This window comes from Lissotriton helveticus, chromosome 10, assembly GCF_964261635.1.
Source record: "Lissotriton helveticus chromosome 10, aLisHel1.1, whole genome shotgun sequence".
NCBI lineage: Eukaryota > Metazoa > Chordata > Amphibia > Caudata > Salamandridae > Lissotriton > Lissotriton helveticus.
The window spans coordinates 258,095,755-258,113,223 of NC_136071.1; the positions used below are offsets into that span (position 1 = coordinate 258,095,755).

A 17,469-nucleotide genomic window follows, 5' to 3' on the forward strand; every position below is an offset into this window, starting at 1 on the left:
TCATATGTTAAAACCCCCAACAAAATTGATAGCTGTATGCGTTTTAAAAGTTGGCTTAAACTGTGACCATTATTAATGTTTAATCAAAGCAAGCCCTAGACTTCACCGCAGATTTCAAATAGCCAAGAACAAAAAAAATACAATCATCGTTCAACAGCTGTAAATGCGGGAGAGCTGGACAAGCCTATTTAAAATTGCTCCTCTTTAAAATAAGCACAATAAAAAACTTCCGGGGAACCTCATAGAATTTACTAAATAATATAAAGTGTAGCATATCCTAACATCTGCCCTCTACTGCTCCCCCTTGGTATGGCAAGAAGGAGGTGAAAAAGATCCAGGCGCAACCTGGTCAATAAAAAACGTTCATAAATAGTTAATAACCCCAGGAGGTAAGGCTCAGCTAATCATGTTGTCTTTAGCAATAGAAATATACGGACACTTGGTTTGAGTATTTCCAGCTCTTCCCTCTCCATTTTCCTTAAACTGCCAAACGACTCCCTTGTTATCTCCACATCCTGTTTGGTGATTAATTCGGGATTGGTGTGCAGTTCAACTCGTCCTAACCTTTCAAAACTACGCTTGATGTATCTGAGCCATGGTATACTAAGCGCGTGATCAAGGGTCATACACTCTTTTAGGATCGACTGACTCAATGATAATCCCTCGCTCGTCCAGGTTTTTAACCAGAAAATAAGGGGACAGAGTGGCAAGATGTCACTTAAATAAGGAACCCCTAGTTCCTCGTGTACCGCCAAGTTGGATAGGCCACAGGGAACACCCAATAAACTCTTCAGAAAGTTGTTCTCAGTTACCTTATATCATCTGTGGTAACATGTCCCCATATTTCACTTCCATAGGAGGCTATCACTACACTCTTAGCTTGATAAATCTTCAACAGTGCTTCTATCGGTCTGTTTCCCAGCTTAGCAGCAAAATTAAAAATGGCTGCATTCACCCGCACCAGGTCCCCTTCTTTCTTTGTTTGAGTGGCCCCCATATCAAATGGGCGTCTAGTATGACCTCCAAATATGAAAAAAACGTCTGTGCGGGGTGCCTTGGCTGAACCTACCCTGAATTTGATTTTTTTTTTTAGCTTCTCCCCACTTGCATGACATAGGGCTTTGAGTCATTAATGGATAAGTCCTGATCCACCATAAAGGCGGAAAAGGCATCAAGTAGGGTTTGTAGCCCGCTAGCAGTCCAAGATATAAGGACTGTATTGTCCTCATAGAGTAATACAAGGAGTCCATGTCGGCCTACGTGCGGGAAGTCGAGCTCTATTGCTAGAAAGGCTTTATCGAAATCATTAATATAAAGATTGAATAAACAAGCATTGGCATAGCCAATAGGTCTCGCCTTTGGAACATTATAAGTGTTTAGGCTTGCAACAGTTGATGTTTCACCAAGGATATTGTACTGCATAATTAAATAAATGTTATGTTTCTGTGAGCAGTCCTTTTCTACTGCTTCCGACTGTATGCTACTGTTTAAGGGAGTATGCTACTACTTTAGGTAGTATGCTACTGCTTTTTAGACAGCTAGCTGCCTACTAAGAACCGGCCTTCAAGTACAGGTGCTATTTAATGCCCCTGATAAATAATACCATGGTGTACGTTATTTATCAGGTGCACTAAATAGCACCTTTAAGAGTTATTGGGGTAATAACATGCAGATTTTGGTGTTTTAGCGCACCAAAATCGGCATGGTACGGTAAATACCTTACACAATTACCAAATTTTCCCTGTTAAATTCCAGCAGGTTGTCTTGCCGAAATTGAACTAAGCTTGAGGTATTTACCACATCCAATAATTATCAGATGTGTTAAATACCCTGTAACTCTTAATTTCGGCCCGTGCATAAACTGAGGTTCAGGCACGTTTGAATATAACAAGCTACTGGAAACATCATCTCAATAAGGCCTACCTCAAATTTTCCCAGGTAACCGAGGCTCTGAGGAAGGAACATCGTCTCTCTCACACTAAGCAATAGCACCAGCGCTGAAACTATATAGCTACAAGGCTGTAAGAAGTGCCCTTTATGGGGCTGAGTTGTAGGATATGGCAAGAGTAAGAGACCTCATAGTCTCGGAGAACAAGTTCCTCAAAAATCTGGTCTCCCTCCTGCAAAGCACTCCTCTCTGCCCATTAAAGCTTGATATGGATAGTAAGCCTATTAGTGACCTAGCGAACCTTCGCCTCCTGCTATTTTGGCAGTGGATGGTCACAACCACCGAATAGACACCCTATGCTGCAGCTTCCAATGAGGTCTGTGTCTTAGACACCACGAACAAAATAGGCTGGATTAAATATGTTAAAAGCCTTATGTCCAGCATTGGCCTACCAGGACATAATATTGTTTGTCCACCAACCCATACCGGAAGACAGCTCAAACTACTATACTGGAAATGGGTTGAACAAAATACATACTCGATTAGCAATCAGGATAGACTATCTGAAGAATTTAGAGACTTCAAAGTCAGCCACTCCTTAGAAAGCTACGTATATATAATTGAGGTGCTGGTTGACAGGAAGCTCTACTTTCAATTAAGGCATGGTATTCTGGCAATTAATGCATTTACAATCTCTTGGTCGACCAATAAAGCCCAACCGAAGGGTTGCCCCTGCTGCCCCAGCCTGCACGAATCAATAGGTGATGTTCTCTTTGCTTGCACAGCATACACAAAGCCTAGGGGCAAATGGCTAACCCCAGTTTGCAGACAACTTGGAACCCGAGACTCTATGGTGGCCCTGCACATACTGAAATCAGAGGGAAGACCCTTATTCGTGTGCGCAACTGCGAAATGTTTGGGCCACTCCTGGGCAATTAGAAGGAGGGCACTTGCAACCCTCTCGACCCACTCCTGAGAGTTATCGACGTGACGACCCACCCGACCAAGAATAACTGTCATAAATGGTCACTAATTCCAAAATGTAAATAGTCTTTTTATATCTTTGAACAATAACAAACCCATTTTTTAATCTGTTTTTATTATGAACACTAACGTTTTTAAATAACTATTTTAATCTTGCTGTGTAATGTCCATGAATGTAATTTTATAGTCTGACGACCGCACACATTTGAATGAATGCATTTGCACTTTAGACAAGGGACATAGCCATTTTGCCCAGTTATTTTCGATTTGTTGACGGCCTGAAAGCTATGAATTATATGATAATTGTTGTTCTTAGGCATCCTACTGCCCGGTGTCACAGCCCGACACCCAGTGTTACCTTTTAATTAGATCTCTTTTAAACAATTATGGCTTGTTCAGTCTAAAAATGGAATTTAAGATGTTTACCCTGAATGTTTGGCTCTTTTATGGTATTTTACCGAAATAAAGAGTTTGATATATGAACAAGCTACTCATAAATCAGACCCATAGCCTAATGTGGACAAATTAGATGTACTTTGCACCACCGCAGACAGTAACACTATGAGAACATTTGGTGTTGTACTTCAGTGCCAGAAGGCACAGAAGCAATCTGGTTTACTTTTCTGTCCTCATGTTAATGCTTTATTAAACTATAGTACATCCATACTATAGCCCTGGAAGGACATTTGCCTTTTTTGACTGTCATTCGACAGTTCTTAACTCCTTAAGCCTTTTTGGTTTGACGTCCCTACCCGAAGAGAGTCGATGAACCTTCAGAAATTTTGAGCAGTGCAAAGTAGTAAAGGCTTTGAGTTACCAGTGATAATTAAATGCCTCGAGTATTGTCCTGTAGACACTTATGAAATGGAGAAAAGGCCAGACAGAGGTGCAAGTCAAAAGATTGTTTCTAGTCACCATAAACTTTCCACTGATACCGACTGAAGCACTTAAGTGATTTGGAGAGGCGGTAGAAGACCCACAGTACTAAAGACATGATACTACTGACGAGCAAAAAGAGAAGTAAACTTGGAAGAACAAAGACTGTCTTATTTACAGTTCAAAAGATGAACTAGATTTTTTTTTATTTTTATATTTCAGACATTACGTTTTTGCGAATAACACGGTGTTATATTGAATATGTGGGTTTGACGAGGAGCCCCTTTCTGGAAGGATAAAAATCGAATTACGATATCAATGAATGGATTCAGGAATGTAATAAAATCTGGCAGCCTATTGAGGGTCCCTGTTGTCCTTTCCAGGATTATCAGACAGTCAGATGGATAATGTGGCGTAAAACTCTGGAAATCAACATAAAAACACATGCAACAGTCCCAACTAGAGCAATACAACTCAGACTAGGTGAAGGCAATCTAACGTTTTGTAGAAAGGTACATTGGTATCTGCTACACTGGTTGTGGCAGCCTGCATACAAATGTGTGGGGCATGATAAATATGATAGGAATTAATATATGTACGGATCTCCTTGTCAGAGGTGGCTCACCGTTAGGTTTGGTAAATACAATAAAGGGACAGATATTTATGACGCCATTTATATTACAGGTCTGAAGAGCACCTCAGATGTGGTAACGACATACATCCTCGGGTAGTCTAGCTTCAAAAACACATATGGACGAACAACAAACGCTTTATGTTGGAGATGTGCTTGGGAGAATTAGGGAGACAAGTTTTGACATGTTGGAGTCTGAGAGAAAGGATGTGTTGGCTTGATGACGAGGAAACTGACTGCACTAGGGTAATTAATTTGGAAGTAGGATATAGTAGGATATTGTAGCATGCTGAAGGACAGTTAATATTAATACAGGGAAACAAAAATGAAACGTTTCGAATTGATTTTTTAGAGGTTATTCAGAGTGTAAAGATGTTTAAGTAGTTGTTAAATAATTGGTTTTCATTTGAAAGTTTGCTTGTTTCACAAACCAGTAGATGGCATATTTAAACAGAATCTGAAAGCCGTATAATATATTTAGTCGTTTTAAGAAAGGGTTGACATAAAAGCATGCAGATAAAATAAAATCAAATAAATACGAAGCTCCATAAAAAGGGAAGTTAAAAAACACGTAAAATTATCATAAGCTCATCATTCCTCTTTTCTAGAGCTCTTTCTGTCACTCAATCAAGCAGGCCTGTCCCCAGCCGAAGTAATCTTTACTTTCCCCGATTGGCAGTGGCACCATTAGAGCATGAGTGGTTTGTTTGTCAGCGGATACAAAAACAGAAGGGATTCCATTAGTGGAAACAGGGGGCTATCCTTAAAAGACCTAGCTGATAGCACTGGAAGCATGACACGAATGCAGCATAACAGTAACTCAACCAGAATCCAAACGTGCAGGACAGCACATGCACAATAGCATAGGAAGCAAACCATTCAGCGCCTTCCAAAAGAGAAAGAAAACATAGACGGAGACGCGTGGCAGGCAGTGCTCCTTACTCCAAGGAAGGCGACAGGCTCTAAGTGCCGTGAAGACCCAGGCACATTACTCGGGGACACGTGTTTAATACGAACATCTGTGCATAAGTTTCGTGGAACCTGTGACGGATTCCCGACACGTCAACAGCGCCTGGGTCAGAGCACATACCTCGGGGTGTTCCAGGCAGACGGTCTCGATGTTGAGCTCCTTTAGGTATTCCTCCAGCTCCGCTCGCAGCCCGGTGCTGTACATGGAACAACCCTGCAACGGCAAAGCTTTCGGAGAGCCCTCTACGTACTTCCGCGAGAGGCGTAGTTTGTGTCCAGCCTGGATGTATGATGTCACACCGCCAGACAGGCTCACTTTCCTCGCAATGGTGCCCCTAGCGGGAGATGCGTGCAGCTACCTGCTGAACGCTCGCAATATTTCCATGATTAAAGCAATAAAAACAAATACAGAAAAAGTCATACATGCTCACGCCCTTACCGTTATGTAGGCATTTTTTAACCGAAACCACGGGTGTAGCGCAGGAGACGCCGTCGCCGTGCTCGTGCGCGTTGGCTGTCCCTGCGCATGATGAGAAGACACGCCGGAAGACACGCCGAGCTAAGGTAGGCGATGTGTGTGTGTGTGTGTGTGTGAGCGCCGGAGGGCTGGGGGTTCTGTATGTATGTGTGTGTGCATGGGGGGGGGGGGGGGGGGGGGGGTTCTCTATGTGTGTGTGTGTGTGTCTGCTTCCAAGGAGCCATGGGAGACAGGAAGCGCGCGCGACCTGATCCCAGTTCGGAAGGTTGCGCGTTCACATCACTTGTCTCCTGTCTCCCTTGACCCCTTGAAAGCAGAAACGATCACAATAGGTTTCGCTGCGACGATTGCTTCGCAATCGATTCGCAGGGCGAAACCTAAAAAGGGGCCAAAATGCACCCTTGTTTACACCCCTTTTAATATTAAAAGTCAGTGATACACGTAGGTCCTGTGAGAATCTATCGTTAGCCTTAATTGCACGGTGGAGGTCTTCTAGGAAGAAGACTATCCACTGAGCCACCGTGGATCGGCCTGGGCGAAACCCATACTGTACGTTAGATAAAATATCATGTTCCTCAATCCAGCTAGTCAGCCTATCTAGAAGCACACGGCGCACCACCTTGACAACTGAGTCCAATAGCGATATCGGTCTGCAGCAGTGTGTGCTATCCCAGTCGCCCTTTTTAAAACTGGCACAATGTTCCATGTAGCCCAAGACTCAGGGCATCCGGTTCTTGCCGCCGCATTAAATATTTGTGGCAGGGTATGCTCAGACGTGAGTCCCTTGTTCACTTGGCCACTGGATTCAAGATAGCCTGGCTGATGAGGATTATGAATCCGAAACCGGTCCTGGGATGCTTGTTTCCGGTCCAGGGAAGACATGGCTTGGCAGTTCGGGCTGGACTGTTCCCACAAGGCACAGGGTCAGACTGATTTGCATATAGCCATGTCTGAACTGGGGTGGCTGAGTGAACTAAAGAATGGTGATGGATTAAACCCAGATCAGTTGACTGGGGGTGAGTGTTTGATTTGCTCAAATGCTCCGTCCATCATCCCCTTTTGTATCGCTTTGTTCGCCCTAAGTGTGGCAGGGTATGCTCAGACGTGAGTCCCTTGTTCACTTGGCCACTGGATTCAAGATAGCCTGGCTGATGAGGATTATGAATCCGAAACCGGTCCCGGGATGCTTGTTTCCGGTCCAGGGAAGACATGGCTTGGCAGTTCGGGCTGGACTGTTCCCACAAGGCACAGGGTCAGACTGATTTGCATATAGCCATGTCTGAACTGGGGTGGCTGAGTGAACTAAAGAATGGTGATGGATTAAACCCAGATCAGTTGACTGGGGGTGAGTGTTTGATTTGCTCAAATGCTCCGTCCATCATCCCCTTTTGTATCGCATTAAATACGGCAGCAAGTACAGGTGCACAGAAAGAGGGGTCAGATTTAAAGAGGTCCGGGGGATGCCATCAGGTCCTGGAGCCTTATTGCTTGTAAGCCCAGCAATTCCCCCCTCGACTTCCCCCACCTCGAAGATCAATGTGGGAGTAGCTACCTCGCGAACTGACTGACGGATCAGTTCGGGCGGACTCTCAAGCATAGTTTCAAAATGGAGCACCCATTCATCTTCGGTGATATGTGCACCTATTGCTTTGCTTTCTACGTGCTCTAAAGAGGGGCTGTTGATAATGTTCCAAAATCTAAGCTATTTCTGAGTGTGCTTGCCTCGGTCAGCTCTCTCCATGCTTCCTCCTTTAGAGCAGACTTGCGCTTAGCCAATTTCAGCTTGTAGTCTTTGTTGCCACTTCTAGGTTTAATTTTTTTTTTACAAAAAAAATAGTCTGTTTGTTTTTAACCCTTGAAATCAGGTCTCTTTGAATGCAGTGTTTCCCATTGAAATTCATTAAGCTTGTTGTTAACGTGAAAAGCAGCCCTTTTATTTTCCTTCTTGTACAGGTACACTAAAATAAATATTACACTCAACATGCCCTATGTTAAACACATTTCCAACTGTGACACCAAACACATCAACATGGGTTTTAATTTATGCCCTTAACAGCTTAACCCATAATACCTTAGCACCTAAACCCTGTCTGCCAAACTCTTACCTTGGCCCCCAAGCCCTGAACTCTACTCTCGAATCCTTAACCCTGTACCACAACCCCATATCCTAATACACAAATCCCTGAGCTAATACTATTAACCCTGTACACAATTCCCTTAAACATTAACCCCCTTGTAGTCTTAGCTCTTGTACCCTGCATCCTGTACACTTAGCCTTTAATTCTTAAGTCATTACCCCATAGCCTTATCCCCTATTCCCCAAACCTATAAATCTTAAACCTCAAAACTATAATTCTATTCTGTAAATCATTAACTCATGGCTCTATACCACAGATGATTAATCATATATCCCAAACGCTTAACCCTGTACATTAGATCCGAGACGCTTATGGTGGCGAGGCAATGATATAAGGCCCAATTCCTATGTCAGACAGACCTGAGTCTGTCTGACATCGGTTTAAAACTGGAACCGAACGGCCTCCTGTCATCAGTCCCAGACCAGGAAGTAGGATGCCACCGAACCCTGTTCGGTCGCAATCCTATTCTTTACAAAGGGAGTATGCATTCCGAATGGAATGCATGCGCTCATTGCAAACATCAGAGATGCAGTTCATCCCTGCACCTCGTTGTGCCTGCCACCAGGTGCAGGGATCAACAGGGGGGCACCAGAGGTGCCCCAAAGACAGTTTCCCAATTCCTTTCTGTGTCAGAAAGGCCGGCACAGAAAAGCAGAGGGAAGCTGCCATTGTAATCTCTCAGCCGGAAAGAGCCGGCCGAGGGATTGCTAAAGGCCTTCCGAACGGTGGACGGGCTCGTAAGCCATTCGAAACTCTTGTTCTAAATAATTTCCGATCGACTCAATCAAATTGAGTTTGCTGGAAATTATTCCAAACAGGAGATTACAATGCAGTAACAATGGCTCCGATCAACAGTCAGTGCCATTTCTTACCACATCGTAATAGGGCCCATAGTCTGTAGGCCTGATTGATACATTGGGAATGTTACGTTGGGCGCCATAAGTGTGATCTGTTTATTATCAATAGTTATGGAAAGGCAGTAGACATGACAAACTTTTTGTAAAAAGCATATGATAAAGCTAATGGCCCTTTATGGGTGGATTGTTATTACACTGTGGTAAAGATTATATTTTGTTCCTTTTTATGTTTTTCACTCATCTGACAAACCTTGGGTGTGTAAGGTTTTTAATTTAATAATCATTACTAGACACTCTTAGGGAGAGTTGTATGTTGTTTTGCCAACTGTAGTTTTGTACATAGTTTTAGTTTCTTGTGTAGTACCTAGATGTGGGTGTATTAAGGTATTTTTTAGTCCTGGCCCAGGGACCTGCAATCAAAAAATTCATAAAATATACATATGACAACACATACAAAGAGACGATTTACGTCAGCTCTCTTCAGTCATTTGTCTGTTTGATTGTCATTCACATTCTACTGCCACCATTGGCAGCATAAAGAAGGGGACAGTGGGTCAGCCCACTTCAGCCATTGGCTCTATTGACCTCTGAGTGACAGCATGCCACATCCCATGCGACCACTATTTCTAAACTGGATGGTAATCTTCTGTTGAACGACATGTCGCCTCTAAATGTGTCCGCCATGTTGGAACATAAAATCAATTCTATGCTTTGAACAGTACCATTCCAAAATGACTGCCCTCTGCCGGGTTCAATTTTTCAATTTTTTAACTTATTTTTTATTGCAGGGATATGCACAGCATGTTTGATAGCCGATTTGTTGTCTATAATTATTGATTTAATTTATCTTGCATATATTTGTTTGAGGTGCATGTTTTTTTTACTATGGATGGGTGAGTTTGTGAATACATAAATGATCCAGTGGGTGAATGAATTGGTGCACGAGCCCAAAGATGGTTGACAGAGAAATGGGTATTAATGCCTATTCTCTCCAAAGGCTGAAGAGTCACTTTTAGTTATAAGCCAGAGCTATTGACACTGTCAGTGTTTGTTTGCATCGGCACCATTTATTTATTTCTGCCACGTAACAGTGCAGAGGGGGGGGTTGGGGGGGGCAGCCGACTTTTGGGAGGTCCCCCACCCGGGCAGTTTGGGATTGTCAGGCGGGGGGGGGGGTGTTCAGGCCCCGGGCGTTTTTTTTTTTTGTATTTTGGGCTTTCTTTCCCTACTAGAGGTAGCTCAAGCATAAATGCTGTTGGCTCCTCCTCCCGGCCACCATTTTAGGTTTGGTGACCTGGTGGCCGGGAGTTAGCTTAGAGAATTTGTTCCCCTCCCCCTCCCTCTTTTTCGGTATGTTTTTTCTTCTGGGTTGTGTCTGCCCTTTTGTAGTTTCTTTTTAGGCGTTTATATTTGGAACAGGTGGACATGGGCTCTGTTTTTGTTATATTTGTCGCTTGGAACAGGTGCTGTGCGGGGTTTAGTTGTTTTTGTCAGGCTTGGTAAGTTTGTGGTTGGTTTTTACTTGGTTGGCACATTCGGCAGGGGGAATTGGGCATGTTGACGGTTTGGGATGGTTGCATACGTTGGGGGACCAAGAGGGGTTTGAGGGCAAACTGTGGAGTTTGTTTTATGGTTTGGAGGGTTTGATAAGTTGAAATGTTTATGCGGGGTTTTGCATTGTTGGATTTGTAATGATGTAATGCTTGGGTGGGGGTGGGGTCAATGACGTTTTAGGGGTGGGGTTGGGATGGTGGAAAGTAAGGAAGTTATTATTATTTAGTGAGATTTAGTTTTGTAAGGCATTGGCCAAGGTTTTAATTTGTTAATGTGCACCTGTTTCAATAAAGCGGCCTTTTTCACACACATATTCTTGTTCTGGTGGTCTGCTCACCCCCCCTCGCCTCTCCCTCCCAAAGGCTGCGTGCGGACAGGTTTGCTGCGCAACGTGTCCCTTACTCTAGTCAAGCTGCGGCCAGCCGCAAACCCATTGTTATCACTTAATTAGCCATATCAGCGTTCAGAAGCCAAAACCAAACAGAGCAGCTGGCAAGATAAGGCCGAGCCGTATCGTGGTTGCAGCAGCAACACAGAACCGCAGCTGTGACGTATGCATTTCAAGTAGTCAGTAATGCTTTGAACAGCAATTAAAAAACACAAGATATCATACAGCTTAAACTAAACATGTAAATGCAAACCGACATTCCCTAATTTAATGATACTCAGTTTATTGACAAGGGAAGGCCGGAAAGCTGAGCTGGCCTTGTCAGAATTCGAACTTTTGACCTGCAGATTACAGTAGATGTCAGCTAGATGCCAACTTTCAGGCTCTTAACTGTGTTCCTTTCTGAGACCAACCTGACCTGGAATCTGGCACTAGAAACAGGCTCACATGTTGAAGTGGGGCGTTCGAATCTCACGGGGGTAGGAAATGTAACCAGGTAGGCACATCAAAGCACAAGGTTGACACATGGGAAGCTGTATTGGCAGTGCAAGATTGCAGTGTCGCAGTGACGTTTCAAGTGAGTGGCATATGGCCAGATGTACTAAGATATGATTCGCAAAAAGTGATTGTAGTTTGCCCACAGACTTTTTGCAAAAAATAACCCATGTATTCATTCGTCGGTTCAAAAAATACTGAATAAGAGTGAGTCGCAATTTGACCTGCTCTATGAATATTAATGAGGTAGGTAGTATATTGTGGCCCACTATGCTTTCCTGCCTTATGAGGAATGGGGTCCTGCTGGGGCCAGAACACTACCATGTCAGTGATTACTTTTTAATAAAGCAATTTTTGTAATGCACCACATTTTCCTTAATTGAAATGACGCGTTTAAAAAACAAACAAATGTATTTAAACTATTATTTTGAGAATAGTGCCATGGACCAGTGCCTGCTCAATAAAAATGTTTCTTGACCATTCACAAAAGGGAATGGTGCCCCTCCAAATTGTGAATGGGGTACCAATCCAGGTTTTGCAACCAGATTAGGATCCCAAAACATTAATATATTCCATAAGCAATCACTAATTGGAATGGACGCCCTAAACACTTCCCTTCCAAATAGGGATTCCTAACCGTTTCCTAAACCCCTTTTGCTAGTCAGTAACATGTTACGAAATGGCTAAATGGATTTAGTATATTTGAAAAACAAATTTTCTTCTCATAAACGCTGTTATTTACCTTATCGGAGGTTTTGCAACTAGAATATGTGTTTGTGCGTCCGGCTCAGTATGAATTTGATTTGGTGGGTTTCTCCAGTGCCAACTGATGACAAAAAGATACTAGACACCCAATTAATAATATGGCTAGTATCATGCAAATATGAAATTCCATTACTCTGTGATTCACACGGGGAGAGAAAAAAAATGATGACTTGCTATTTGAGGTTACTAGGACATAGGATTAAGATAGTATGAAGATAGTTCCAATTTATTAAGTGCAGAATGGCCCATAAACAAGTCCATCTTTGGTCCACTGAGCTGGGTACAGGCAGCAGCCTTAACCCCTTCAGAGCATGGCAAATTCCGCTGTGGTGCGGGGGGGGGGGGGGGAATGGGGCAGGGCGTGGTGCTCGGGTACTTGGTACGGCTCCAGGCCGTCATAAATCAAGGTGGGAGTGTGCTCATGATGGCCAGGAGCCGTCTGAACTCCGCCCACTGATTAATTCTCCCGCACAAGCGGGGAATTAATTGCACGTAGGCGGAGCGGCAACGTTCGAACGGCTCCCGGCTGTCATGGGCACACGTCTACTGTGAGTCATGACTGCCGGAAGCCGTCCTGAGTGTGGAAGGTGTTAAAGCACCATCTGGTGGTGGCACAATTACCCTAAAATGCCCTTTTATCACAGTGGTTGGTGCTGCAGCAGGCAAAAGGCTGTTTTGCCTGCTGAGGTGAAAAACCTTTCCTTTTTTATGGCTCACTGATAGTTACATTGAAAACTTAATAAAGCACAGAACCTCATGAACGTAAGACATTGTGTTATAAGGATGGGGCCATATGACAGGATGTTTGCACTAGTGGAAAGAAACCATGGCAGTTCGAGTTGCTTCTGTATACCAAATGAATCAAAGTTTGTGCTTTAGAGCAAACAATAGAGCTAATTGATTTCACAGAATGGTACGTTCTTCCATGACAAAATGTGGAGAAATATCCACTTTTCAACCCTGAAATAAAGGTGGGACTATGTTGCGGCACATTAGTTTGTGCAACACAGTGGTAGAGGGCTTGTTGGGAAATTAACCCTCTGTGTGAAGAGAGAAAAGAATAGAGGAGCAAAAAAGTTTAACAAAACATTTAAAAAGCTTGAAATCAGTGAATGCCAGGTTCGAGCTTGATGGGGGAGGAGAAATGTGAGGGAGAAGCGCACGCTGGGAGAGAACAAGAATATATGCACTCCCAGGTGCTAAAAATGTAAAAGAAAACTAGTTAGCAAATCATAACGATGTGCGGTATAAATGCTTCTGGACGGGATACACTCAAGAATATACATATAGCATTTGCCACTGGGTAGTTATAGTTAAGATTGCTTTTCCGTAGACTAGGCTTTTTTTTTTTTGCTAATGGCTTTTGCGCCGTTTGATGAATATTCACAAAATTAAGCAAATATACTTCAGCTCCTTCCTGGAATTTTTTGAGGTGATCTGTCAACTGAGAAAAAAAGGGGAGGGGGTCAAAAAAAGCCAATTTCCCCATGTCTTTTCTGTAGATTTCTTTAGGCAGCACTACACAAAAACTGTTGAACAGAATTTCACCACATTTTGCAGGAAGCTAGATCTTGGTCACAGATTGTGATTTTTGTGATTTGCTGTAAATCTATTCAGTAGTGTTTTTAGAAATCAAAGTTAACAAATATTTGTATATCTGGATAGTTGGCTTCGCAAGAGTCTGTTGAGAGTCTTGCCTTAGCGCCAGTTAAAACCGAGCTTTCTGATTGGCACAGGGAGATTTTTTCCCCATGGGCTATCTTGCTCCCACAGGATTCATACTCCTGTGGAAGTGAGCTCTGTTTGACTTCCATTAACTTGAGAATAATGTTGCTGGAAGTCATTACAGGACTCTGGGGATTAGCCCAGAGTCATTAAGTTTAAAAACAAAAAGGTGATTTTAAGCGGCACGGTAGGGATACCCTGCCCGAAGCCCACATTGTTATAACTAGCACACACTCTCTCTCTCTCTCTTTCTCTCCGAGCTTCACCTTTCCAGCCAATTTAGAGCCCCGGGGACCTCATCCCCCTGGCCTGGTTACATTTGAGGGGAGAGGGCATGCAACCCCCCCCCCCCCCCAAAAAAAAAAGGCTTTTTCTGACCTGGGGACCCCATCCTCTAGGGTCCAATGCATTTATTAAGGGGAGACAGGCTGCTTGGCCCCCCTTCACAATCCTTAAACGGCCCTGGGGACCCTATCCCCTACGGGCGTCAGTTTAATTAAAGGGGAGTAGGGTCGTGTCACTCTCCTCCTAGAGCCTATCATGTCCCCAGGGAGCCCGTCCCCCAAGGCTGGATCAGTTGCTTTGTCAGAGTTATCAAGCACGAAAGTCTGCTCCCAACGGGTGACTTAAAAATGCTCCTGCCAGCTGGGATTGAGTGTTTTGTTTCTGGAAGCAGGAAAGCAGAACACAGATTGCTCTTGCCTGGAGGGAGCAGCATAAATGCAACTGCTCCATCCGGACGGGAGTAATGCCGACTGTTGCACCATGCGGGGAGCCAGCTGGGCTACAAGGGCCTGCCCCCCCAGGGCACTGTCGGTGGGTGCCCCGGGTGGGCTTCAGTGCACCTGCCAATAACTGACTCCGGTCCCAGGGGATAGGGTCCAAAATGATTTCCCATTGACTTCCCTAGTAGATTAGCCATATGCTGATGCTCTTACTTGCGTCCTTTTTATAATGCATATCTAAGATAATTCCTGTTAACCGATCCATTCTCTTCACTTACTCCATTCATGTATATGGCAAAACGCCTTTCTTAACCCCTCCTTTGCTCATGACGAGCTCAGCTCGTCGTGAGCCACGGCGCTCCAGTACTCATGGCGAGCTGAGCTAGTCATGACCGCGCCCGTTAAATGGAACTCTCGCATGCTGGGCTGATTCCCCTGCTGTGCTGAGCGTTCCATTGGAACGGGGGTGGTCATGACGAGCTCAGCTCGTCATGAGCACCGGAACACCGTGGCTCATGACGAGCTCAGCTCGTCATGAGCACCGGGCGCTGTGCGCGCCCCCCTGCCCCCAGCACAACGGGGGGAAACAGCCCCGCAGCGAAGGGATTAAGCAGGTAGACTTGATATTCACTGTTAATTATTTGTGTATTTCTGATTCCTACAAGGTCTGTGTCTACTCTGGCAGCTTCGCTTTAGGGCTCCCTTATCACGTTCCTGAAGGCTCCCTTCCAAACCGTTGCCTCCTCACCAGTTGTACTCCACTGTTCTCTTAGCTGCCTCGGTCTTCTCCCTATACTCTGTGTTTTCATGTATCTATCTCAATAGTGGAATCTCAGATATCTGCTTCTTTGACAGCTGTTTCTTCTTCCTTTTTCAATTGTCAAATACACCCCACCATTGCAACTGTTGAGGTTGTGCTCCAGGTCGTGGCTTCTCTACTGTTCGCTTGCTTCTGGAGTCTCTCCTAGGTACCTAGCATTTGCTAGATAAATATAATATTTTTTACTGCTGTAGCACTTTGACCCAATGCACTTGTATATAAAATATGCTGTATACAAATATTTTACATCAATAGAAACTGTTACTCATTTTACAGAACTCAGAATGATGAACAGCTGAGACTGCGTTGTCTGGATTAGAGTGTGCTGCTGTGTTGATTAGAGAGAGATTGATCAACTTGCTGAGGTTACGTGGGCTCATTCTATCTGGAAGGCCCTGATGATGCCATACACAATGTATTAACAAGGGGCATGGAAGTTAGCACACCTCATGAACCTGGTTAGAATGAGTTACAGAGTGATTAGACAGAAGGATAATAGCGAATTTTTCAGTCGGAATCCTAATACAAGATTGTAAAGGGACCGTCAGTTTGTTTTAAAGCCTGGAAGCTTGCATCTTAGGCTTGTGAATGTGGTTTCATCTTTGGTGAGAAGTCTATCTAGGCAAAGTAAGGTGATCAGGCCCTAGGTACCAGAGGGTTTTGCAGGTTTAATGCATCCTTAAAGTTGTCTTGATCCATGCTAGCGGGCCTGACTTGTGGAAGCTTTTAAGCTAGTCTTAATTCTGCCTTTCCTGGTTGATGATAATCCAAAGATTGCCGGGCCTGATTTGCAGGGAAGTTTCCCTGATTTAAGACAACTGATTTAAGACAACTTTAGAATTGTCTTAAACCAAGGCAAAAGCCTTTGTTAATCAGGCTTTCTTACCTGGCATAAGACAGTCTTAAACTGTCTTCGGGGCTGGAAATTTCCTTAATAAATTGCGACTAACATATCTTTCAAAACCATGGCAGATAACTCAGTACAGGAGTATTTGTTAATCTGTTAACTCTAAGAACAGGAGAATTTGCTAATCTGTCGAGTACAAAAAGTAAAGTAAATACATTTAGAACTATCAGTTCAGATACACATGTACGAGTGTCCTTTCGAGAGTTTCCACTGCACCCTACTATCCTGTAAAAAAGGTGGGGCGACAGTTTGTGCAGTAAACTCAGGCATGGGTTGGGAACTTAAAAGAAGTGGCAGTGAGTAATAAATATCACGTGTTGTACATATTTTCTCAGTGTCTTGCTCGGAGGATCCTTGGCAAACTGCCTTCTTCCTGGCATACTCAATCAGTAACATAATTTGGCTTCTCCAAGTCGCTTTGTCCACAACATTAAGCTTCACATTCATGGCTTCTTTTATTTGGGTTTCAGATATGAAGGGGCGGTTAAAGGGTTGGGTGTTGGTTTTTGTTGATAGTGAAGCCTCATCCTTATGAAACAACCCACCAGATGATCACTGAGCGCTCCGTGCCCCCCCGTGCGAAACACTAGGACTTGTCAGCGTTTTTCACTTCAACATGCCTTCTTTTAATCAGGATACATGTGAGGGCGGTAGGTGTTTGAACTGTGATGCATAATGGCATGGCGGAAGATGCGTGGAGTCAGGGGTTCTCCTTAGTGGCCACGCCCCTTCCTCTCATACACTTCAGTGCGAGGGAAGCACACTATGGGCAGTTCATCTGCTTTATATTTTTCCTTTCCAAAAAAGCCTGCCAATCAGAATCTGGCTCTTGCATGCCTACATTGGACATCCTGTAATAGGGTTCCTTCATTTGTAGCAGGACCTTGCCGCACTGTTCACCTCCTGGTGTTTTCACCAGGATACTAGTTGTAAAAAAATAAGTGGGGGGACTAACCTAGTGAGGCAGTATGCAAGTGACATCAAGGTGCGTGACATCACACATGGCATCACGGGAATTGACATCGTAGAAAGTGGCATTACAAGCCACGACTTTACAGGAAGTGGCATCACAAGAAATGACATCAGATCTAAAGCCCTCACATATATGTTTAGCAGGTCTATCATGGGTACGTTTGAGCGCATTGCGAGGCTAATAGCACAGTGAGCTATGGAAGATATGTGACTTCTACACCTTGCAATCCCCCAGTTTTATCTAACACATCCTGTGCATTCATTTACGAACGTATATAATTTATTGTACATGTAAAA

General features: G+C 44.0%; 1 protein-coding gene across 2 annotated transcripts in view; it reads left to right on the top strand.

Annotated features, from left to right (window-relative positions):
• PLCD1 (phospholipase C delta 1) overlaps positions 1-17,469 on the top strand; it is a 298,909-nt gene that overhangs the window by 195,186 nt on the left and 86,254 nt on the right. The window lies entirely within an intron of this gene.